This window comes from Lygodium microphyllum, chromosome 28 (assembly GCF_053477565.2).
Source record: "Lygodium microphyllum isolate KBCC chromosome 28, Lygodium_microphyllum_v1.1.10, whole genome shotgun sequence".
Classification (NCBI taxonomy): Eukaryota; Viridiplantae; Streptophyta; class Polypodiopsida; order Schizaeales; family Lygodiaceae; genus Lygodium; species Lygodium microphyllum.
In genome coordinates this window covers 125,073,100-125,094,896 of record NC_141162.1, presented here as the reverse complement: position 1 = coordinate 125,094,896, position 21,797 = coordinate 125,073,100, and the positions used below count along the sequence as shown (strand labels likewise).

At 39.6% G+C, this 21,797-nt stretch overlaps 1 long non-coding RNA gene across 1 annotated transcript; it reads right to left on the bottom strand.

Moving 5' to 3' along the window:
* Positions 1 to 11,543: 11,543 nt before the first annotated feature.
* LOC148011961 (uncharacterized) lies at positions 11,544 to 15,171 on the bottom strand. Its single transcript, XR_015689282.1, has 3 exons — positions 15,033 to 15,171; positions 11,742 to 11,866; positions 11,544 to 11,639 (listed from the first exon to the last, which is right to left on the bottom strand). It is a non-coding gene; the product is annotated as an uncharacterized LOC148011961 (long non-coding RNA).
* Between the last annotated feature and the right edge of the window lie 6,626 nt (positions 15,172 to 21,797).

Sequence of the window (21,797 nt, the reverse complement as noted above, 5' to 3'; positions counted from 1 at the left end):
AGTTGACAACTCCTCCTCTGGTAGGCTACTACCCACCTTCAAATGGCGTTCAGTGCCATCTGCATCCACAAAAGTTAACTGCCTTTCACCTTCTACTTCACGGATGAAGGTCCCATAGACTGCTTCTGGGTACAGATCCGACTCCTTCAAGGGGGTGGTGTCCTCTTCTGATGTCCCACTAGAACCAACTTCTTCTTTTGGTGGAGACTTAGGTTGCTCCTTGAGATGTTGAAATGGGATTAGAGCCGTTTCGGGTTTGGTTTCAAGATTAGTTACCTCTTGGCTTGAAGACTCATCTTCTGATGACGCGTCCAGGAATTTCACATAACAGGGACCCTCTGATGCCTGTTGGAATCGTGAGACTGGTGCTTGTTGACACGGTGCATCATCATCATCTTTTCTTGGCAAAGGTGGGTGAGGGCGGCATGAGCCACTATTGAAAGACGGCTTGTTCTTCTTAATCCATTTCTTATAAAGATTTTGCATATGAGAAGATCCATTTACTAGACCAAATGGTACCATCGCCATTCTGTCCCACAGCATGAGCTCGTCTGCTTCTGATGCTTCTGGAACTTCTTCTTCATATGTATCCTCTTCGGGTGGGATAGACTCTTCCGTCTCGCTTTCATAACCTTCTTCTTCAATATCAACTCCATCCTCTTCGGTCTCTGTCTCTGTCTGCGTCTCTGTCTCTGTCTCTGTCTCTGTAAGAGCTCTGTAAGAGAAGAACACGTTCTCTGTTTCATCTTCTGCCTCTGTCTCTGACTCTGCTATGGCCATGTAATAGGGAGAGCAGTACATCCATGCTTCTATCTCACTGTCAGAAGTGATTTCGAAAATCGTTCCTGGTTTACGCATGAAGTATTCACCCATTGACAGGGACTTTGCATCTTTTGGGAGTTGGCTTACAGTATCCACTATTAAGGAACGTGCCACTGTTTTCTTGGGAATGATCTGTTTGACACCATCTTCGTCTGCTGATGTTCCATCTGTAGCCTCATTAGGGGAGTCAGAAGATAATTCCAAGGAGGTGGATGCATGTCCTTTTTGAGCACCATATAGCTTCAGCACCACTTTATTGGGTCCTCTACCCAAGGTCAAGGTCCCTTTGAACCAATCCGTCCTTTCCCTAGCTTCAAAAAGCCATGGTCTTCCTAGTAACAGAGGGTAGGATATACCATAAGAGTTTGGCTTCACCAACAGATAGGTTAGCCAATAATCTTTTCCAGCCACTGTAGTCTTTACATATGGGAGAATGCCCAAAGGCTTGATTCTGCTCTGATCTGCCAGTCTGATGAGCCATTGGGTTGGTTGCACACCTTGTAGGCCTAGATCCTTCATTGTCACATCTGTCATAATGTTCACTGATGAGCCACCATCAATCAGTGCATTTGCAATAAAGTAGCCTTCTATCCACACGCCAGTCTCTGGGGTACCCGGATCTAGGAAGGCGTTAGCCACATCCACTTCTTTTACAGGCTTTGGAGCTTTGTTGGACTTTGTTGATGTTGAGGGAGCAATCCTTAAACCACGTCTTCTTGTCAGTATACTTTTGAATATTTTTCGGCAACTGGGAGACAACATCAATAATTGTCGGAATGTGAGGTTTGGTTTAAAGGTATCTAGATCTCTGACCAGATCGTATTCCTTAATAGGATCCACTGGCTTCTCTAACCGGTTAGGGAATGGGGCAACACCCATTTTCATTTTCCTTTTTTCTTCCAACAGGGGCATCATGGGGACTTCTTCTGCCCCTTGTGGCACCTCCTCCTCTTCTATCTCCTGGACCTCTGGTCTTGTCTCTGGAATTATCTCTATAACTCCTTGTGGCACTGTAGTGCTCTGTACGGCACTATAAGGCTCTGTTCTGTTCTGTTCTTCTGGTGGAAGATTGAACTTCACTGTTCTGGCAGGAGGATTATTTTCTTTCTGGATAGGTGGTTCTTTCTTCTTTGCATGTGTGATGGCAACAACTTCCAATTTCACTAAATTGGAGGTAGGCTCTTGGGCCTTGGCCGGATTATCAGTAGCACAGTTTTTCACTGGGGCTGGGCTTGGACAGTCTTTTGCAGTGTGGCCTTCTCCTTTGCATCGACTGCATAAGGGCTTGTGATCCACTGACCTTCTGGGGTTTGGACAATTTGGTGAAATGTATCCCTTTTCTCCGCATCTGTAACACTCCACTTCTGATCTCTGACCACCGCCAGACTGTCTTCCTCTGTAACTTTGGGATGGAAATCTTCTTGGACCGAAATTAGGACCAAACTCTCTAGGCTTGGGTCCAATATCGTGTGTTGTCATTTTGGATTCCAACAAGTTGAATCTTGCATCTTATTCCTTCCTTCTCCTATCATGCATCTCCTTTAGAGAGCAAATATCCTCTGTATGGTTCTTCCGCAAATAGTAGAAACACAAAGCTCCAGGGACTGTTGGCTTTCGTGTACATTCAGTGGCTAAATGGCCTACTTGATGACACTTACCACACCAAGTATTTGACTGCATCACATCTCTTCCTGCTTCTGCAATGTTGGATATACTGGCGGTATTCACTTTCAGTCTATAGCTGCTCTGTAATCGTATTGCTATCAACTCCTTTTTTATATTTGCAACTGAGTTGGATAAATAATCCTTCAAGATTTCTCCTCTTGAGGTACTGGCAGTAGGGTTTTGAGGAGTCTCTATAATCACTGCATAAACAGGTTGGGCTGGTGTAGAGGGGTCTCTGTTCTGATTCTGATTCAGAGCTCCTGTTTGAACTATTGGTTGTTGGCTCCAGTTGGTAGGGTTCCACTGTTGCTGCTGCTGATTTGGCATTGGGAAAATTGGTTGGGACCATTGTTGTTGTGGTTGAACCATCATTTGAGGCATTGATTGTGGCCACTGTGGATTTGGTGCACTGTACTGTGATACTGGGGGCATCTGTTGGTAGGGGTAGGGGACTGTCCCTGGGACTGCATTTGGTGGGTACATCATTCCTGGCATTAGAGGAGGTAGGACTCCTCTAGTGTAAGCTCATCAGATGCTAGATTCATCTTTCAAATAATCGTATCCATACACTCAATGTAATGCTCAACACGTTTCGCTACTCCTTGGGATAAATAGTCCAATTAAAGAGCTAACTGATCTTGGAAATCAAAAATTTTCTAAGAACGCTCTTGATAAGGTAGCATAGGTCCCTTTATTTTGAGCATTGAGATTATCGTACCATCTAGTTACTTTATATTTTAGTGTCCCTGGAAAAATATGCAACTTTTAATCATCATCTATTATCTCATTTGCTACACAAGACACCTTGAACCTTTGCATGTGAGCATCAAGATCTTTGTCCCACAATCCCCCAATTTGGGTAAACTCAGCTAGCCTTACGAGACTACGAGCCATTGTCTCTTTAAATAACACCCCTAGCCCAAAATCTTGAGTAGAGTCAATTCATCGCCAATCTAGCTTCCACTTCATCGTACAGTCTTGCACCTTCTATTGCAGCTTGCAGTGTGGCTGGTCTTTGTAGCTCCACAAACTTACGGACTTCTGGTTGTAATCCTTTGAGAAACACTCCCTTCTGAATGCCATCATCTAGATTATGGTTAGTCCATCTCTTCAGGATGGATTCCATTCGTGAGACATAAGCTTCTACTCTTTCTCCAGAGGACTGACTTAAATTCATAAATTCCTCTCGCATCCGCTCTTCAAAACCTTCACGCCTGAATTTAGTGAGGAAGGCCAACTTCAGGTCGTCCCATGTGCCAGAAGTTCCTACTGCTTGTCTCTCATACCACTGAAACACCGCGCCCTTGAACCAGAAGAGGTTGAAAATGAAGGAAATGGCATTGCCAAGAAGAGAAGAATTCAATGGATGTTTGTAAAGTTCCTTCTTCCACTGAAGAGTTGGAATTTCTCATAATCAAAGCACTTTCCATAAGAAGTTCATCCCACAATGGCAGAAACATATCACCATCATGATACATGCTCTAGGTGGTGGACAGTTTCCTCTTCCTGTTGAAGTAGCAGAAACTTGCATCTTAGTGGCAAACTATTTGGGAACAAACTGAAGAGTAGAAACGGAGAGAATGACCATCCATGGAAGATTTGGCATTCATTGAGAAGTTTCCAGACATCATCAAGTGGGAGATTGTGAAGAAGCTTCAGGAGTCTTGGTCTGTGGAGATTCACAAAGACAAGAAGGAAAAGAGTTGGAATTTGTTCGTGGATGCTCAACAGCAAGATACGTGGGATACTTGGTGCATTGATAATCTTCTGTTTGTTCAATTGGCAACCCACTGGAAGTTGGTAGACAGAGTGTTCTTTACAACATACACTATTGAAACCATCAAAAGTTGGCATTACTATGATGATGGCACCACCACAATGCTTAGACGTATGCATTTTGACACCTTCAGAACCGAATACCTTCCTCTGTGCATGAGATTGGTGATCTGAGCAGCATAGAGGAAGGTATTATTTTGTACACGTTTTTATCTATTAGAGTTATATTTTCTCATAATGCTGAAAGAAACTGACAGGCTTCATCTCTGTTAGTATTCTTCTATATTTTCTAATTCTTTTTTAGAGTATTCTTCTACATCTTCAATCTCTTCGAACCCTTCTCTTCCGTTTACTTCTCTCCTTGAATCTACCTACACCCTGTTGTCTCTTATCTTCAAGAACTTGGCTTGAAACCTTCAACCCTTCTCTTAACTCTACCATCTCCGAAGTCTAAGCTCTTGAACCCCCATACATTCTTCTCTTGCCAAACCCCTATGGTGACCTTTAACCCTACGCGCTGTGGCATTGGTGAACCCGACGTGAAGGTCGGTGTAAGAGAACTCCAAGATGGGGGATTCTTCAGGAGATACTCTACAACAATTGGTGCACATACTGCAGCAGACTCAACAACAACAAATCCAAATGTTACAAGAATAACAACAAAGGAAAGACGAAGAGATGATTGATTCCACAGCTATCAAGGCCCTAGAGAAAGTTGGGCATGAATTAAAACAATTTAATGGTCCTCTGTTTTTACTCACTAATATGTTGAAAAAATGCTTTTCTTTGGTGTACCACAATATGCATGGAGCCGTTATTTTGCTAGACTGGCCAAGCATGGTCTTCAAGAAAGAATCCATTATCTTTTTCAACAAGATGCGGATTGAGCTGCATTCAAAAAAGCCCTACGCGAAGAATTCTTATTAGAAGACTCTAGCCTAGTGAGGAAGAAAAGTTTCACTGAATGGGTTGAAAAATCCAACAAAGGTTTAGCTGCAATAGCTCTATACCATGAGTTTGAAAGTAAATTTGGACAACTTGATGTTAAAGACCAACAAAGTATGGAAGGTCAGAAGATTGAAATATTCCCTAAGGCTGTAGATCCCATTCTACAATAGAAGCTTGCTCATCGCCTAGAAGATGCTACATTCGAATCAAGAGTCAAGACTGTATGAACAGATGTTACTAATGCAGTTAACATGATTGCTCAAAGAGAGCGGATGCGACTAAGATTGGGCTCTACTTCAACTTCAACAACTCCATTGATGGAGCTTGTTCCACCTTCAAAATCCCCTATTCCTTTGACTAATCATCCAGCTCTTTCTTCTTCTATTCCTTCTAAAAATGATGTAATGGATGAACTTATTAAAAGAAAGCGTGACCTTCATCTGAATCTTACAGAAATTAGTTCCAAAGTAGAGAAGCTGGATGTCACAAAGTCGAAGAGCGAGGATGAGCATCAACTCAAAGACCCATGAGAGAAGGCTTTAAGAGGCACTATATTTGGTGTGACAGCCAACAACATGACAAGAGGGAGTGTTCTGCCTTCCATGAGGCTGAAGCACACAAGCTCGTCTTTTGGAAAGACTAAAAAATTCATGCAGCTGAAACTGGTCTTCCACTGGAGCCAAATTTTGGCAATGGTGGAATGAAAAAAAGATTAGAAGATTTAGCTGTAAAGAATGCCTATGCAGCAATTGATGCAGCTACCTATGGGCTGCAAATTGAGCCAATTAAATCAAGTTTGAATGCATGTAAAGCTAATGTGCAATCTAAAGTATGGATGCATGCACTAGATCAAATGGAACGTGGTAAAGCAGCCAAAGAAGATTTGGCTAATGTGAGTCAGTATATTCGAGGAATAACTAGTTAGAAAGAACCGGTAGATTATTTTTCTGCCTTTGCACATTTGGTTGACGTCAATCATAAAGAAGTCTTGATTGAAGAAAAGAGAAGAAGAGAAGATGAACCAGGGCCTTCCTCTTATGGCCCTCCGAAACGGGTAACGAGAAGAACACCTGAACAAACAAAGCTTGTTGAAAATATAACCCCAGATCAAGAGATGGAAGATGCGCCACAAAGAAAGAAGCCCAAAGAAAAGAAGAAAGGCAAGTAGCCAGGCTACAAATTGCAGTCTGACATAAAATCTGCAACCGATCTTAAACGAGTCCTAGAAGAACGAATTCTAGGAAGCAAAATTGAATTCACATTAGGTGAAATTCTTGGAATTTCCAAACATGAATTCCATGATGTAATTATTAATGTAATCAAAAGGAAAAGACAATATGTTGGTGATGAAGAAACAATGCATGATTTTTTGCAAGTTCTTTGAGTTTTTGTGCAAGATGAAGAGAAGCTGACTTCACAAGGAATTCAACTTGAAGTAGTCAAAGAATTAATTGTAGCAATTGAAGCTAAAGATTAAAAAAACATGAATGCAAAACTTAAAGAAGTGAAAGCTGAAAATGTAATGGCCTGCTGGTCCAAACTAGTTGGGCAGCCCACCTCTCAAAAAGAAGGCCGTCTATAGCACATGCATGAGGAAGAAGAGGCTCGGTTCATTCCAAGAAGTCACTACTCCTGTACGCATTGGGAAAGAGCAACAACGGAGAAAATCGTCAAAATTAGAGAAAGAGAAACACCATGTATTGCACTCTTAAACCATGGCTCGGAGATAAACATCATGGCAAGGAGTCTCTATGAAAGTGGTTGATGCCCCATAGATGTTGATCCAGGTTGGTGAATGAGAGCTGCAAACAACTCTTCTGGAGAGTTATATGCTGCATGTCCTAATGTGTAGGTAACTATTGGAGACATAAAAGATAATTTTCACTTTTCTATTCAAGACTCTGGTAGTTACCCTATCATTCTTGGGCAACCTTACATTTCTGAAGCCCGCTTGGAAACAAAAGCTCTTGATGATGGTTCTTCTTGTACTCAAATCCGAAGCAAGGATAATGAATGAGCTATCCAATTTCTTACTGTCTGTGTTAACCATCATCAAAACAGAGATCGACTGCGTGATTATCCTGTGCCTCCTAATACCCGAGAATTCAAGGGTTTTCGGGCTGCACTACTATAAAGGGAGGCTATGGTAATGCGTCATGTAAAAAGATTGAACCTCCTCATGCAAAAGAAACTGTGTCTCTAGCAAATTTATATGTATGTACAGCCAATAGTATGGGCTGCTATAAGTGTTGAGTGTTGAAATGACCTATTTTTTGGCTGATTTTTGTTGTTTTTGAGAGCTGAATGGTTGATTTTATGAGATGATTGATTGTTTTGGAAGTGGTTTGAGAGTGTTTTGGATAGGTTGGAATGGTTTTATTAAGCTCATGATGTTTATTAGTAGAGATGTGAAGTTCTGTTGATGTTCTGATATGTTCTGTTTGGTCCTAATAGCTTCTGTTGAGCTTCTGTTTTGTTCTGTTTTCTCTCTGTATGGAAGGATGGAGTATTGATTGATAGGGTTTGAGATTGTTTGAAAGCTTATTGAGTGATTTTTGATGGTTTGGAATGGTTTTGGTATGAGTTATATGGTTCTGATGCTTTCTCTTGACCTTCTGTAACTCTCTGTTGAGCTTTGTGAGCCTATGTAGACCTTCTGTATGCCTCTGTATGTGTTCTGTTGAATGAGAGTGTAGCTTGGGAAAGTTTTCTCTCTTGGAAAGAGGTGAATACAAGTGGCAAAGAGCTAAAAGAAGTCAAAGAAGTAGCTGTTGAAGACTCAAGTAAAGACTGGAGTGAAGTGACAGTGGTGAGCTATGAAAAGACACTGTAGTGGCTCTGGTGCCTCTTCATATCAGACATACCTCTTGGGAGGTGCAACCACGACCTAAGAAGGATTATTGAGGGTTATTATTGAGTGATTGTAGTGAGGAGAAGATATACTATTGATAGAGAGAGAGAGAGAGAGTCAAAGATAGTCAATTCTATCAAAATAGTGTGATTGTATATAAGAGATTGAGAGAGAGAACTATGAAGATATTGAAGATGAATAATATGTGATTGATTTCCATTCAAAGATGGTGTATTCCTTTGTGTTCTTTGTTCTATTGATGGATTTTGTGAAGATGTTGGAGAATATGGTTGATTCTATTAAATCCATGGGAGATATCTACTATGATGCTGCGTGAAGAATTGTTGTTTTCTTTGTTTTGATGATCAAAAGAATGAAATAAAAGCTTGTTGATGTTACAAGATAGATTTTCTTGCAAGAGAATTCCTTTTTCCTTGGTGTTCCTCTTGGGGCTCCGTGTTTTTGGTGCACAGCCGGGGAAACTTGCCATCAACACCAAGGCTCACGGGTTCTGGCATTGTTAGCCACACATGCTACCATAAACTCTGCTACATGAAGATCAGGGTCTTCATTGTACTCTCCCTTAAAAACTGGCAATGGAACTACATTCGCTGGCCTGTCATCAATATTTCCAGGACGGATCTGGCTTGGAAGTGGACCTCCAGCAGAGGAGGAGGAAGGGCTTGATGTGCCATTGGGACTTCTGTAAAGAGTTCTGCAAGGGCATCAAAGGGAGCCTTCTGCTGCGAGCTCGTTCTCGGCTTTGATTCTTGCATTCTCTCTTCTCATGTACCTCTGGACTCATTCTAACGCTTGCCTCTTTATTGCATCATTCATCAGGGGGTTGGCTCCACTATGTTGTTAGTGCTCCACAGAGGGATAAGAGAAGGCTTCAGTCTCTGGAGGACTCTCTTGCCGACATTTCTTCTACTTCTTCCTTTTCAACATCTCTGAATTCTGCCTGGGTAGTAACAAGTCTAGCAGCACTACACATATTAACTTATTAGTGAATATTATAAACTTTATCCAATAAAATATAAAATAAAGAGAGTTTATTGACAATACATCTTTGATTGGCCATGGATTCTTGCAAGAGAATTCATAAAAATGACATCTCTTGCAGGAATGTCAATATAGATTAGACTCCAATATCCTCTGCAAATTTATTGTTGTTTGAGGTAAGGTCTTTTACTTCTCTTTATTTATAATGAAATTTTCCAAGGATCCTTATATTGCACTCATTCTCTTATTCATTCTTTACTTTGTATATATAGCATATGTTGCTTCTCTTAGCATTGATATTGCTAAGGGTATATTTGTTATTGATCCGTTTCTCTCTGTGGATTTTTTTTCAAAATCTGATTCAAATATTGCAAGGTTTTTTAAGGACTTTGATAGTGTCACAAACCATCATATTTTTTTTTCATATATTGAAAGGTACTTTCTTCAACGTTATATCTCTTGATGATTTGTCTTTAGGGTTATTTCTCACTTGTGTTTTGACTCCGAAAAGGGGGTTGAATACCAGGACACCTGGCCAGAATCCTGCCAGATCACTCCTTCTTCATCTCCCATTTTCAGAGTGTTGTTCATTGCTTGAAAACAGGGATTGCACGTCGCACGATTTCTCTAATCTCTTTTTTTTGCATAAAATCCTCTCAAATTGGCTGAAAGCTATATGCTTTCTTTTACATATCCTCCTAATCTAGAAGTTATCTATAGTTTTATGGATTTTTACAAGAGATAATATCTAGAATATAAAAAATTGACTAAAAACTTGTCCAAAAAAATCTAATATTTTGAACCATGGACACTAATACTAATGTCTAAAGTGGCATTGGCTCTCTAAATCTAAAAGGAATCTACACTCTAGATTTGTTTTACACGGTGTGTGCGTAGCGGCACGACAACATCAGTTGTGTTCTCATACCTGAAAAGGAGGGAATGGAACATCAAATACCTTCATCCTTTTATTATGAGACATGCTATATTGAAATTGGAGACCTGTTTTGTGTAACTCTCCGTAGAAGCAGCAGCTCTATTGCACTTGAAGCTTGCTCCTCAAGTTGTTGGCTTTTCGCCCCTTATCACAAATGTTCATGGCACCTTGAACATAGTATTGTGGGGGATCCCTATGATAGTGAACACAAGGAACTTTCAATCGATCCCCATATAGGAAAAAAAGAGAATTCCCCATGGAATTCCCTAGTTGAAAATACATATAAGTGGGGAAAGTAAAAACTAGGGAAAATGGGACATTTCCCAGTGAGAATAAGTAGGGAATCACATAAGACCTTTCCTATGTAGGAAATATTTTCTACATAGGAAAATACAAAATTTTCTATGTAGGGAATAATTCCTATATAGGAAATATTTTATATATAGGAAAATTTTTCTAGAGGTGATTCCCTAGGTACTCTCATTAGGAAATCTCTCATTTTTCCAATTTTTTACATTCCCTACTTATATGTACTTTCAACTAGGGAATTCCGTGGAAATTCTCTTTTTTCCTTATCACTTTATCTACTTTGCCCTTTCTCTTAGACATGCTAATATCAAACAAGAAATTGCACAATAATTTTTTAACTAGAAAATTATATAGAGAATGTCATCATTTCTAAGGATCAATAACATACATCTAATGATCAAAATAGATTAAACAAATTAAGACATCAACATCTACTTCTAGCAACCAAAAGAAAAATGAAAATAATTTTAAAGGAGTATAGAACTAAAAAATAATTAAGCAACATGTGTGTCTTGATTGTTTTATCCCTTAAATCTTCAATATGTTGCAAAGTAATAAATGTTTGTCTACCCTCTTCTCTAAATTTCAACATGGGTGGCCGATAGATATCATCATATGATGGTATGCATATCACTCCTATTGATACTCAAGTGATCAAATATCATTAGTTAGTATAACCATTTCAAAAAATGAAACATTATCAACACAAGAAAGCTGATAATACCTGATTCTTGGCTTGAAGAAGTGTTAAGGCAAGCAATCTCAATGTCTTTCTTTCTTGCATTGTCTCTTGTGTCATATTTAGTAACTTGTTTACCTATATATACATAGAGTTAACCAAAGCTCACGATAATACAAGGTTATGAAAAAATTCAATAACACAAAAAAAAGTAATTAGATATTTTGTATCAATTTGGGTCACCAAATTTGTACAAGTTTTTGATCCTTAAAGTTGGTACCTGCATCTTGACTTGACGAAACATTATTGCAAGTAACCTCCTGATCTCCCTTTCTTACATAAACTCTTTTCCCACCTTTTGTTGTTCTTTAATCTATATTTATATATATACACACAATTACTCAAAGTTTAAAAATATGAATAACTGTGAACATTTTAAATTAGACAAAGAGAATAATTAAAGCTAGTTAATCTCAAAATGAATCACCTAATAAAGCAAGATGTAAAATATGTACAAATTTTAATTTTCAAAGTTTAGTAGAAATAAAGACATATACCTGTATCGTGATTTGAAGAGACATTAGGGCCAATGACCTCCTTAGCTTTCATTGTTCCATTATCTCTTGTACCATCATTTGTGATTTTGTTACCTTTATGTACACATAATAAACCAAAGTTTAGAAACATAAGAGACATTTGTAAAACATCAAAACACACATTTGTAAAACATGAAAACATCAAAACATGCATACCTTTTTTGCCCTGTTCTTTACACCATTTGATAGTAAATTGAGCAGGTGAAAACAAGGAATTCATTGTTCATACTTTTATGGGCTCACCAACTTCTCCTTCTAGTTTGAAGCATCTTACAGACTTCCTGTTGAATAGTGCGCAAGGGAGACGAGGAACGGAGGAAGAGAGAAGAGAAGAGAGACACGAGACATCGGAAGTGGAACCTCAGAAGTGAATCAAGTGAGCACACATTAGCTGCAACATCAGCTCCTTAGCTAGAATAGATAAAACATCAAGTAGAATAAACATAAGCTTGAACAGACGAATCAACTGAAAATAGACAAACAACAACTGGAAACAATGAAACATCAGCTAGAACAACTCAACAGCTAGAATAATAATGAAACATCAGCTGGAACATTTCAACAACTGGAATAAGAATGAAATGAAATATCATCCCATCGACTCGAAACATTTCTTATAAATAAAGCGTAGAATAATTTCAATGCATTAGCTGTAATATAGATGAAATGATATGAAACGTAGCATGATGAGCCAAAAATCAGCTGGAAGAAAGAAACATTTAGAATAATCAAATGATGAACAAAATACCAACAATCATCAGCAAGAGCTCATTAGTTTTCTTACTGCTGCTCAGAGCCCAAGCAAACATCTCAGCAATCTGCTTCTGGGACTCTAGGAACATCTTTGTACGCCTGGCCTCCAGATCATAACGAAATCGCTCAGACTCTCTCTGCATCTGCAGTCTCATCTCTTCTAATATGAGAAAGAGCTCCCCCAAAGTGCGGATCACGGAGACCAATCTGAGAAAGCGCTCCCCCAAAGTGCTGTCAACTGGGGGCTATTGATGCCGCAAGCTGGACTTTGAAGAAGTCCTATGGTTGAGGAATCTGTCCATCTTGAAAGCCTTCGCAGCCTCATAGTCTATACTGCAGCTGCGCTTCTTGTGGAGAGATGTGTAAGAAGTATCATGGTCATCCAGAGACCGGTTGCGATACCAGCATTATCACTTATGAGACCATATGCATCTATGGCTAGACAGGTGGCAATGGTACAAAGCATTCCAAGAGTTGCAACTGTGATCCCGTACATGGCTGCTAGGGTATGGCTGACATAGATGGCAACAGCAATAGCAAATATTGGAACAATTACAGACTTGTAGCCAAGTGCCAAACCAAAGATGACATTGGTAGCAGCTCCTGTCCTGCAAGAATCAACAACATCCTAAACTGGTCTGTATGTATTGCTGGTGAAATACTCTATAACGTAGCCAATTACCAACCCTACCCAAAGCCCTACTCCAATGCAAAAAAATAGTTTCCAATTTTGAACCATCTTTGCACCACCGTTAGGATCATATATGTAAAACGTGGATGGTAGTGCCAGCCAACAAACAAAAGCTACACCGAATGTCATTAAGATGGTGGATATCAGCAATTGTCTCTTCAGTGTAGATTCAATATCCCTTAGATTTGAGATCTCGAACACATTAGTTGCGAACAAGGTTGTGATGAGACACACCACAATGCCCATAGAGCTAATGAGTAGAGGGAAGCACATAGCAGTGAAGTCATGATTTGTGCCAAATGATGACATGGACGCCACAACAAGAGCTGCGCAAGAAGCTTCAGCAAAGGAGCAAAACAAATCTGAACCCATTCCAGTAATATCTCCCACATTATCACCCACATTGTCAGCAATGATCGGTAGATTTCGCGGATCGTCCTCTGGGATATTCCTTTCTACTTTTCCAACAAGATCTGCTCCAACATCCGCAGTTTTGGTATAGATTCCACCTCCAACCCTTTCAAATAGAGCCAGGGATGAGCATCCAAGCCCATAGCCAGTGATGGCCTCAAAAAGGCCCTCCCAATCATCCTTGTAATAAAGCTGGAATAGTTTTATAGTGATGTATAAAACTATGAGGCCATTAGCAGCAAGTAAAAAACCCATCACCAAACCTGATTAGAAGGCGATTTTGAATACTTTGCCTATCCCTTTTCTGGCTTCCAAAGTTGTGCAAGCATTCGCATATGTTGTGATCATCATGCCCAAAAATCCCGACACTATGGACATCAAAGCTCCCAATATAAATGCAACTGTAGTGAAAACTGCTGTAAAGAGAGCTGGGGCACATTCCTGCTTTGGATCGTATCTGCAAGGCTGGGGCTTAGTATTGAACCCCTTCACAAATCCTAGGAACAAGAAAATGACAGCAGCAAATATGCCCATGAAATAAACCAAATACTTGTACTCTGTTAGCAAAAACGATGTGGCTCCTATGGATATGGCTTACTGAATTTCAGCGCATTTCCTAATAGTTGCTGCATCTGATTCCTCATCCAATCTATCCTCCTCGTCATCACAGTCTGATGATCCATTGACGATGTTGTGATTGTGGGTGTCGTTGTTGTCGAGGAAGGTGTAGCCATTGCTGGCAGGCCTGGACTTGTGCTCGAAGGCTAAGAGACCGGTTGCGATAGCGATCTGGTGGTGGTTGGTCAGAATCATCTGCATCTTCCTTAGTTAACAAGTTAGTTATACCATCTGCACCAGCAATTATACCCCACAAGTTAGTTAACAAAATACTGCTAAGGTGCAGAGTAAAACCGCTTCAGGAGCTACACTACATTCTTACAAAGTTAAGATGTTGAATTGGAAAGGTAAGCAAATGCATCATTAATCTCTGCCCATTCCAAGTACATATTCATGTCTCCCTGCATGTCAAATGCCACTGTCACTGTCATTGTCACTGTCTCACTGTCTCACTATCACTGTCACTGTCACTGTCACTGTCACTGTCACTGTCTCCCTGCATCAGTACCAGGCTGCCACTGTCTCCCTGCATATCAAATGCCTGCTGGTTCTCGCCCACAATCAGGAAATCAGTGAAAAATCAATTGCCCTTCTCGTCATTGTACTCAAAGGCATATGCCATGATGCTTCCTTCTGTTAGCCCTGAGCTTCTGCCAACTTTTATTACCCTCCTCCCCACGATGCTGTTGATGTTTGCTTGCAAGTCAATAGTTATAACATCTCCCATCTCACCTACCCCTTTGATAGTAGTTGTGACTTTGGAGACATCAAAACTGTCCCTGAATGGAATGAAAGTACCATCAGCTCGCACAAATGTCTCTACCGCATGAGCAAACATCATCAAGTATCAATATTGTCATATCAAGAAACGGAAACCAGAATTCTTCTTTCAACTCACAGAGAAGTTTATAAAATGGACAATACAGAATGCCTTAACAGCAGACAGCTAAAAAACAAGTAGCAAAGAGGGAAACCTGGATTCACACTTGTAAAAATGCCATACCACCGCTCATCTGTAATAAAAGATGTTGCCCTTTCCACTGCACCCAAATAAACACCAGGTCCAACATTTGGAGGCAGTGGATGGAACATCTTCTGGTTGGGGTAGTCCAAATCAACCATAACATGTCGATTTGTCATAAACCCAACCTGACGAGTCCCTGTCCTACTCTGTACTATGGCTCCAAGTGTACCAAATGTCTCTTGACCTGCAACCTGTGAAATTCACCAGAGAGAGAAACATATCAGAATTGTCAAACTAGTAATGATGCAACAATTATTTACATATATTGCAACTAAAAATCTGCCAATCTTCACCTCTACAGTGTAAAAACACACCATCAGTTGTTTAATTGATAGCATGTACACACTCTCAGCATTTCTCAAAGTTTATGGAAAGGAGGGGAAAAATGTGCGGAAAACATCTAATGACACCAAAAACACAGAAACACATGAGATGGTCATTTCTATTTTCTATACATAAATATGGACATCATCATGCTGCAATTGAGTATATCGGCAAACAAATATGGACATCATCATGCTACAATTGATTATATCAGCAAACAAAATGATGATAGATTCGAGAGTGATGCCCCTCGAATATCAATGTAGACATATCAATCTGCCACTAAACTGTACACTATCATAATGCATCAAATGCCCTCATTTGATATGCTAGTTTATACAACTCAATTAAATAAAAAATACTAAACAGTTTGTTAGATCAATATAAGAGATCAATCTTGATTACATAAAAGGGCCTACAATTGATCCGAAAATTGAACTAAGACCACAAGCATGACATCAAAAGAGTAGACACATCCAGATTATGACCATGCTCTAAGGCTATGCAACTGATCCTTGAGATAAAATTTAGAAACTTGGTTGTAAGATGCACACCTCCAAAACAAACGTAAAATTATAGAATAACTAAATTTCAAGACAAGCAGTTTGTATTCAAACTTTGAAGTTATTCACTGGCTTTTTACGTGAGATCCTAGACCGATGGATGGGTCATTGCCCCTTAAACCTTCAGCCAGCTCTGTGTGTACCTCTTGCTTAAGCGTTGCGGCTGGAATACCAAAATAAGAGAACTCTACCACATCAACATCACACCATATGCCTCCAGCTGGTCAACCGTGAGAGTTAAAGAGGACAAACTCTTGCTACAAAAGACATGTAGATGAGAGTTAAAGAGGACAAACTCATAGCAAGTTTGATGCTGTCAATCGTGAAAGCATTTGATGTGGTGAGCCTTGATTTGGTCCTTCATTCATACTAAGAGAGATCAAAATTTTCCTACAAGGTTAAATAGAATTGGCTAAGCAGCTGCATACTGACTTAAGGTTTAAAACTCTTCTTTGGTCGAGATGCATGCTGTAGACATGTCTTCTGCCTTTTACCAGGAGCAAAATACAAAACACTGATCAATTAGAAAGGACATATAGGAAGACAGAAGGAAATCCCTTGCTACCTTACAGCATGTCCTGCTTCCTGAGAAGCTAGCCGAACAGCGATGTCAGGGGCATACACAATAGTCCGACTTGCAGCATGAGCCTAAAGAAGGTCATGATTATTCTCCATAGTCAGTGAGAAATCTACTTCCCTTGAGATGTCTGGAGGTAGAGCAACTACTCAGAAACTGTTGATGTCAGAATATATTTCAAGCTTGCAGGGAATGGGGTTGTCATTCAAGCTCTTTTGGGTGTGATTGTGATCTTTTGAATGAGGTTCCATGGGCTATATTGAGCATGAGTGCATGTTCTTAAACAGTGAATAAGAAGAGAAGTAAATGCCAGAAGATCACTTTGGGTTGTCTTGACCTTTTGTTACAACCCTATGTGTCTGCTAAGAAGGCCACTGTCTTCCCTCCATTGTTGCAGGAAATTTGAAAATTTTACAAGCAGATGGGGCAAGCTTGTCAGTCTCTTAACTGGTGGCAATGCAAGCTTAACTAATGATGCCCTGGCAGTGTTGGCCATATTAGCACCATGTGCAGAGGGCCTGATGGCTATAAGGAAGACTAGGTCCATACCTTTGCTGGTAAAACTGTTAACATTTGGGTCCATCAAAGGGAAGGAGAACTCTACTGCAGTCCTCTTGGCTTTGTGAAAGAATGGAGGAGAAGTTAAAAGATCTATCTTGATCCTTCCTACTGCTCTCTCCTCTTTGCAAAGGCTAGCATTGGATGGTTCTCCTAGAGCCCAAAGAAAAGAATCCCTGCTTTTGAAGATTCTTAGAGAATCTGATATTGAGTAATAAAACACGTAACTGGGAGATAGTACCTGCTCAGATAAAATCATACACAAAACCCAAGTCCTAAATGTAGATTAAAGAGTAATTTGCCATAAGCAGGTTCCAATCTACTTGTGAAGATCAATGTCTCCTTGACACACTCCATCACTGTGAGTATGCATTAATTTTGCATGCATCTTTCATTTATCCTGAATAACAGGCCATTCCTCTAAGCAAAAAAAAATCAATCATCTTCAAGCAGACTACAGATGGAGGATTGGAATACCTTAGAAAAAAAGCTTACTTGTGTCGTAAGAGGAGTGAATCAGGAGTCTCTAGTGCCATCTCTAATTTCCCTATAGTCAACAAGCATGGGTCAAAGCCATTAAAAGCAAAACTCTGAATGCAAAAAGAAACCATTCAAGTTACCATTAAATTAACCAGATAATTGAAGTAACACAGAGAATATATCAAAATCATATGCAAAATAATATACAATCGAGAACTTACTTCTCGCTATAGGAATTCATAATATTCTAGCAGGTACCCTTGCTGGACTCTGTCTGATCAGATAGGGAAGTTACGCCACCACTGGTGGATATTGAGCTGTTTATGCTTTGATTAGGACTAATCGGAGTAGCTTGCCGAAATTGACGATTAAAATAAATCTTGGCAACTGGCCCTCAATTAGAAATATGATATTTGTGATTAATGACCTGCACCTGTTGAGATGATGATGAATTTTGCGACGGGCTTGGTTCTGTGCTAGTAGGAGTAGTATTGTTGGGTGCAAGCTAATGTTCTTTCCACATAATGCTCCTGATTTGATCAACAATAGCCCTCTCCGTCTTAGGCCCTCTTGATGATGATAATGCCAACACAGGAGGGATATGTAAAATGCATAATCTCAACACTGAGAGCTTCTAGGGTAAAATAATTATCAATGTGCTCTGTAACTTAAGGAAAAAGAATGAGGGACATACCTGGGAATCCTTTAGCGCTACTAAGGCTGCCGGCGCAAGCAGCAAGCGCACCAGAAAGAGTACGAAGTTAGCAGCGATGGAGCCTCACTCGCAAGAAGCCAGCCCCTTTCAGTCCATCATAGCTTCATAGCTCGCAAAATCAAGAAGTTTACAGTAAATTGCATACAATCAATCGTTAATCCATGAAAATTGGCGTGACAAGCTACTAAGGTTTTATGCTCCCTTCTTGTCTCAAAGAATCGTAGTGCATATTAATGAAGAGTCATGCCAAAGGAAGGTCAAGAGTTGATAAACAAAGTTCTTTTATCTATTTGTACATGTCTAACAATGCATTGCCAGCTAGAATACCTTATTTTAGAAACCATTGTTTAGCAATCTCAAAATGTATTTCTTGTCCCTCAACTATAGCTTTGATACAACCAACTTCTATTAGTATTTGGAAAGATGCCCTTGTATCATGTTTTTTCATAATAGTTTAGTGCTTTCTTATCATGCCCATGTGATGCATATCCTACTATTAGGCAGCTCCATAAAACCACCTCTTAGACTAGAAGTTGGTCAAAAACTTATTGTGCTACTACAAGTAAAGCACATTTTGCATACCCATCAACCAATGCAATGCCATCAATAATATCCTTTTCCTAGCAACATAAGCTATCAAGGCACAAGCGAAGGTGAAGAAACCCTCAAGTTGCATCTACTTATAATATGTCAAGGTCTGCTGTCTGTTGAGATATCGAGCTCCACTCGTGATATGCCAGGGTTACCGTTGTGCATTTATGTCATCGACTTGTTAGCTGCAGATGCAGTTGGTACACCGCCCATGAATAATAGCTAGATGACAGCTATCCTTATCTACTCTAGTTCGTGGCTCAGTTAGTATGCCACCTTAGTTAGTTGAGTTTGGTTTGAGACCCATATATAGGGTTCTTCTATTTCTCTGTACTAGTGTTCTTTTTGGCTTACACAACTAAGAAGAGGAAAACTATTTTCAGCCTCCACCTTTGTGTGTATTCCCCCATTGTGTAAGTGAGAAAGCTACAAGTGAGACTCCTTCCTTCCCTCCCACAATCTTGACACTGTCCACACCCATATTGTATATATCATGCAATTCAAGAATTTCACGATGCTATACTCCAAATCTCTTTTGTGTTTGCAAGTGAATCATATTTAGCACCCATATTCTTAAGTTGTTTCCTATGTAAATGTTTCTTTCCTAGCAAAACCAATATATATGAGAATGTCAACAAGAAATTTGATACCCTTGTGAAGTTCTATTTTCTTAGCATAAGACTTTAGTATGGACATGTACTTATATACCCTTCTCAATTTCTCATATGCTACCACAAGCTTCGAAATAGTGGGAAAAGGCCCTACCAACATGTAGCCAACAAACCATACTCTATATAACATAAAAGCTTTCTCAAACCACTTCATGAACTATATGAAGTTTACCACCTAGTATTGAGAGATGAAAGATATGCTCTAAATTTTCAAATACAATTCAATGCATGATTAGATCAAACATACTGAGTAAAAAAATTTAGTAGACTAACCCCTAAGTGGGAAAGTACCTGGAAATCCCAACCTGGTTACAAGTTGTCTTCATTTGCAAAAAACTGCAAGCTGAATGTCTTCTCTCTTCCTTCAAGTAGTTGTTGCGGTTTGCCTTCATAAATGGAGCCAATGATCTCTTTCTTTACCTCTTTCAAGTAGACTAGCAAAACCACCACTTTTGATGCCTGTAGACATTTGACTACAAAACTTGTCCTTGTAAGAATCAACTCAATTTTGCATCTTTTCAAAATTGATCCACTACTAAAAAAAACATGTTGAATAAAAGGACAAGAACGATTCTTAAAACTCTCACGTTTGTGGTTACTTCCTTTGTGTTATGGTCCTTTGGCATTTCATATTTGATCATCTTAAGGTAGCATTCCACAAACATCTTGCAAATCAAAAAAGACTGGTAATTAGTACATGTGCTTAAACATTACTAATGGTGCCTTTGATGAAAGTCATGCCATGGTTCTTGATGTTGCTTGATGTAGCCCTTCATGTTACTAGCCAGTTTCCAATTTTCTTGACTCCTCAGCATCACCTTCTTTCCGTGCCCTCTGTTCTTAGTTTTCTACTCAATGTGAGTGCTCGGCATCGCCTGTTTGGGCTCCTTCTTGATATGTAGGTTTTTCCATACATGTATTTGCTATGCTACTCCTCACAGCTTTCACATCTTCTGTAGCAAAGCTCACCCAACAATTAAGAAACTGGTTGATATTGTAGGAGCTTTGGCCATATCGGGCTGCATATCAGGACTGAAATTTGTGCATCCTTCTAACTCTCATACTTGTGTGTGCTTGCACACATGAATGTGTACTAATTTCCCTTTTAGGGTTTTCCTTGTAAAAATTCTCATAAAAAATCCTGAGAGGATCCCTTTGAAAGAAGAGCCAATAAAGTTATGTTGTATATAAGTAATGGAACAACTTTGACAAATTAATAAGACCCAAATAAAAAAGAGAGAGAATATATGCCACCTCATCTCGAGGATAATGCTTCTCCCCTGGTAAACTATACACCTTTCTCTCTCTTTTTTTCTAGTTCCTCCTTGGAACCTTTACTCTTCTTTGAAATATCCTTTGATGATGATGCTTTGCTAATTGAAACAGAAACTTGCATATGTAGAAAATATCAGTATACATAGTGAATGTTAGATAAGAAAACCTCACACCATCCTAGTCCTTGAAATATTAGTACACATTTTGAACATTGAGATTGAGAAAACCTAAACACCAACGTACTCCCAGCTAGTGTTTCCCCTTTTCAGATATTGAGTAATTCATACTGTGACTAACTAAGTGGTGTGCTCCTATTGAAGGGGCACTTGAAAGTGTGATCAAATTATGTTTAGCCATACTATCAAAAGCCTACGTAGATACATTTAATGCATGTGCTGAAAAAAGATGGATGTCTATAGAGCTTCAGTCTAAATCATCAGCAGGTCCATAAATGTTACAACAGTATGAAAATGAACAAGTCAAATTAGGAAGTAAGCAAAGCATTGTACAATTAACTATTGTATATGGGATTCATCCCTACTGGAATTGATGTTATCCCATTGGCAATGTTAGTGATTGTATTTATTTTCCTTTCACCAAACTGCTAAAATCTGTCTAGCTATCATAGAAATTCAGTAAAATCCAAGTTGTTGATCATACCTCACTGATGCCAGATGAAGCCCCGGTTATGATGACAATCTTCCCATGCACATTCTCCTCGAGGACCGCATGGAAGAAGCACAGTAGCACACAGCGGAAGATGAGCGGGAGCCACATGACTTCTCTCTCGACTATACACAAAGACCCTTTTGGAGCGGTGGATTTTGCATGAGCTATAACCCTCTCATCCCTCGAATTGGACATGTTGTCGGATATGACATTGCATGTTGGATCCATTGCGGGTGAATTTCTCTGCTTGTGGATGTCATATCCCCACGTGTAATGGAGCTATCTGTAGTTG